We start from the raw sequence: 4615 nt of genomic DNA on the forward strand, positions 1-4615 counted from the left end.
TTTCTCTGACTAATTTAGCTTAGCATTATATACTCTCTAGCTCAATCCATGTTGTTGCAAATGGCAAGATTTCATTCTTTTTTATGGCTGAATAATATTCTGATGGAGGTTGTATTTAAACCCACGTACACCCACTAAGAACCACTGTTAACTCTGCTACACTGATCTCAAGTCATGGCCCACTGGGGTGCACAGTTCTCCCCTCGGTTGTCTTAACCCCAACTCTGCACTGCTTGTGGTGTCTTCTCATTTATATATGTCATAAAATCTATTCACGTATCATTTGTAAATGGAGATTGACAAAAGTGAGCATTGGGCAAGGTGGGAAAGGAAATAAGATGGCATTTAAGCTGTAGGAATAGAGGGGAATAATCAAAAAGGCACCATGATGCACAGAAAGCAAGAGAGAAAGCTGTTTGGAAGTTGTGACTCTTTCAAATTGCACCCAAGTGCATTGCCAACTGTCAACAGCACTGCCTGAGCAGATGGGCAGGTGCAAAGTCGTGATGATGAGGAACACAATAACAATATCATGCCATAGTTTTCTCACAAGGTGTCCTATTCATCTGGCAGGGAGCTAAGCACTTTTATTAAGCATTTTAGAGTTTTTCTAATCTGTTTAAAGCATTTCGCTTTTACATTCCTGAACAGATGGCCAAAATGGAGTAAATGTGTATGTTGTCGGGTATGTGTGGGCAAGCAGGCTGTGGGTGTTGAAGCAGATGAGATGTGATGGTATTGAGAGCAAGAACGAGAAGGTGCAGCCATGGATGACCAGCTTTTCCTACTCACTTCTTGCTTCATTTATTCTTTATCTGGGTTCCATTTTTCAACTTGGTGAGATCCAGGTGCAACATATAAAATTTGAGCTCTACATGCGGATTAAGGAAGATGTTGAGATCTTCAGTCTGGAGATCTGCTGACAGAGGCAGGAAGCCTGTTACTTGTGGGTGCTTGCTCTCCACACCCTTCATCGGAAAAGCATGGGGGAGAAGGAAGGCGAGGAGGCAGGAAGAAAGACTGGTTCTGCCTGTGCTGCCTCAGGGCAAGAAGGAGAAGTTGCTTTTGGGGAGATTCTGTGAAACGAGACAAAAACTAAGTTAATGGGTAATGCTGGCTTCTCTCAGAAAGGATAAATTCAGCACGCTTTGGGCTTCTGTTTAATAAGCATTTGACAAAATTTAACATCCATAACCAAACCTTCTAGCAAACTAAGAATAGGAGGAAACTTTTTCAATCCAATAAATCATCTACAAAAAAAAAAAATCTAGAGTTAACATCATATATAAGAATGACATTGACTGCTTCCCTTGAAGATCCAGAGCAAAGCAAAAATGTTCATCTTCATGACTTCTATTCAAAATCATACTGCAGATCCCATCCAACACAAAGAAATGTAAGGTACATGGGTCAGAAAGGAAAATGTAAAACTCCCTTTCTTTGCATATGACATCACTGTTTATATATAGAAAATCCCTAAGTTATCTATGAAACACCTACTAGAAACTAATAAGTGAACTTAGCAAATTGCAGAAGATCAAGATGCAAGAATCAATTGCATTTCTACATAATAGTAAGAAACAAAATAAGACTGAAGAAATTCCATTTCAATAGCATCAAAAGATTAAGTACTTATATAACGTTCAGGGAAAGACACACAATATCTTTATATTGAAAATGATAAAATATTGCTACAGAAATTAAAGAAGGCCTAAATAAGTGGAGAGGTTTAATGTTTTCATGGATTGAAGGACTGGATAATTTGAGAACAACTGTCCTCATATTATTCTATAGATTCAATGCAATTCAAATCAAAATCCCACAAAACTTTTTATAAAAATGAAAATGTCTTTTTAAAATCTATATGTAAGTATGAAAGACCTAGAATAGCCAAAGAAATCTTAAAGAAGAAAAAAACAAATTGAAAGACCCGCACTGCCTGATTTCTAGACTTGCTCTAAGTCTACAATAATCAAGATAGTCTGGTACTGTGTCAAAAACTAATGATGTATTGTATGGTGACTAACATAACATAATAAAATAAAATAAAATAAAATAAAATAAAATAAAATAAAATAAAAAGATAGTCTGGTACTGGCCTCAGGATAGCCTAACAGATTAATAGAACAGAATAAAAAATTAAGTCTACATGTGTATATATGATTTTTACAACATTGCCAAAGCAAGATCTTCAACCAAGGCCTTTCTCCTGTGTTCCTCTTTGCGGGCTGTCCCCGGGGGCTCTGGATCTGTATGTCAAATGCTCACCAGATCTCCTGTTTCGCTGACTGCTCACATCACTCCCTGCCCCAGTCAACCAGAGCAGTTTTGGCTCCTCCCTTTTCCATTCCCAGCACAGGTAGTCCCCAGGGACCCCTTTCCCTTCACAAACGTCTCTGCCTTCTATCTAAGTGGACACAAGGAAAAAGCTCTGAGAACTGAGCTGTCTTTTCATTCAAGTGTTATCACTCCCTTGTAGCATTTCCTCTCCAGGAAAAATTCCTTATCGCCCTTCAGCAGTATTTCCCTGTTATATGTACTCAAACGGCACAAACGTGGGAGGTACGAGGTGAAGAACGGGAAAGTATTTAAATTGAAACTTTCAATTGAACCTTCAAGTTTACTGATGGTTCCTCCCCCTGATCAGTATGCTGCTATAAGGCAGGCAAGCCATCAGCCTCCTCACTCCTCTTCAAAGACTACTGGGCCTAGTTCAGACATGGTTGGGTGGGAGGCCCCTTTCCTGCCATTCCATGTAGGGTAGGTCCATCTGAAAGTTACTGTCCTAATGCATAATGGGTATTTGTCATTGACAGCTTAGTTGTATTTGCAGAGAAGTAGTAGATCCTTTCTCTTCCAAAGCCCTCATAAAAATTCTCATATCCTGTACTACCAAGAAGGCTTATGAATTCAAAAGCTACCCAGGGGTTCTTTGCATCCCTCCTGACTGAAGCAGTGAGTGTCTCTCAACAACTTGGGTGCTGAGGGAAGAAAGCAGGCTCCCCAATCCCTTTAATTCCCCTCCCCTTACCATAATTAAAACCTCAAATTCTCAGACTGTAGGATTAAACTGCATATTTTCTGGACAACTGAAGTGATCACTTTCAATTATCCACAGGTAAATGGCTAAGAGAAATAGAATGTCATATCTGGTTTCAAAAATATTTTCAAGGCACTTTTATTTTTTGCCTCTGTAACTGAGAGCGTGTGAGCTTCATTACTTTTGACTTTTTAAAAGTTTGCTCTCTTCTGAGTCCTTAGATTGCATTTTCGCTCCTGTCTGAAGTCAACAGATCTCCTTAAAAACAACAACCATCAGTCAAGTTTCTTCCATGGGTGTGGGGTTGGCAAGGGGGCCTGAAAACCAGAGTAGCTCTCTCAAAAATAAAGCACATCCAGAGTTTCCTGGGTGGACTTCTATGGAAATACTGGCTCCACTCTCTCTACACGTGTTGGAGGAAAATTTATGGCAGTCAGTAAAGCAGCCAGAAAAAGATTCAGGTTTTCTCTCTCCCATGCATATAGCATGATCACTTGGATTAACTGAAGACTTTTTTTTTTTTTTTCATTTGGCCAAACTTGAACACATGGAAAAACCAAACAAATCTGGGGGGCCGGGGGAACAGTGACCATGTCAGCAAAGAAAAACAGCCTTCAGGTGGCGGGTTGGCAGGCTGCCCTGCTCCGGGCGCCAAATCTGGAGGCACTGACCAGGTGGCAGCTGCCGGGCTGTTTCTTAAACTAGGACGAGCTAAAGAGTAAGGTTTTGTCTTGGGGTGTGATTTTTCTTCTCTCAGCTGCAGTGCAGGCACAGTTGGGATGGGGCTGGAAGGTGGCTTTTGGTTTGTTAATGTGTGTACATTAGGATTCCATTTTAGAATCAATGCTCAGGACCAAACCCACTCAGAATTCACCAGCAGAGCCAGCTGCCATACATCCTACGAGCTCTTTTGAATCTTAAGCAAAAGTTCCTAAGACCCTTTATATAATGTATCACTGTCCTTTTCCATTGGGCAAGAGAGGGAAATGATTCTCTCAGAAAGTATATTTATCTGAATCAAATAAAATGGCATTTATCCAGAGGCTATTGTCTCCTAAGTCAAACCATCTGGCTCACTGCTGAGAAACCAGAAGTAAAAGTTTTCACTACCTAAAAATTCACATTGTACAGTACATGCACTGCACTGCATGAGGTGAGTCACAGACTAGACCTTCACATCTTTGTTCAGAGCTTATTTACTGATGTTGTAAACATATTTCTATTTAGTTTTAAGTTTTGTTGGTTTGGAAGATGAGAAGAGGACAAGGAGATGAGAGAAAACTAGAGAAGACAGGTAGGCATCATCTGCCAGAAGACGAGCTCCAGGAGGGAGAGATGTGGTCTGTTTTGTTCATTGCCGAAGTCCCAGGACCCAGAATGGTAGTAGGCATACAGTGGGTGCTTATAAATATTTGCCGAGTTGATTAAGTGGAGCAATGGAAATCATTGGTTTTTAGGACAGTCTGCTAGGGAACAGGAAGAAGAAGAAGGAGAAGGAGAGGGAGAGGAAGGAGAGGTGGAAGAGGAAGAAGAAGAAGAAGAGGAAGAAGAAGAAGAGGAAGAAGAAGAGGAAGA

General features: G+C 40.5%; 1 long non-coding RNA gene across 1 annotated transcript in view; it reads right to left on the reverse strand.

Annotated features, from left to right (window-relative positions):
• Positions 1–575: 575 nt before the first annotated feature.
• LOC141374916 (uncharacterized) overlaps positions 576–4615 on the reverse strand; it is a 9504-nt gene continuing 5464 nt past the window's right edge. Inside the window, exon 4 of the long non-coding RNA XR_012382118.1 lies at positions 576–1076. This is a non-coding gene — a long non-coding RNA (uncharacterized lncRNA). The remainder of the gene's footprint in view (positions 1077–4615) is intronic.

Source organism: Callorhinus ursinus, unplaced genomic scaffold (genome assembly GCF_003265705.2).
Source record: "Callorhinus ursinus isolate GAN/ISIS: 27379988/994484 unplaced genomic scaffold, GSC_fseal_2.0 scaffold23, whole genome shotgun sequence".
Taxonomy (NCBI): Eukaryota; Metazoa; Chordata; class Mammalia; order Carnivora; family Otariidae; genus Callorhinus; species Callorhinus ursinus.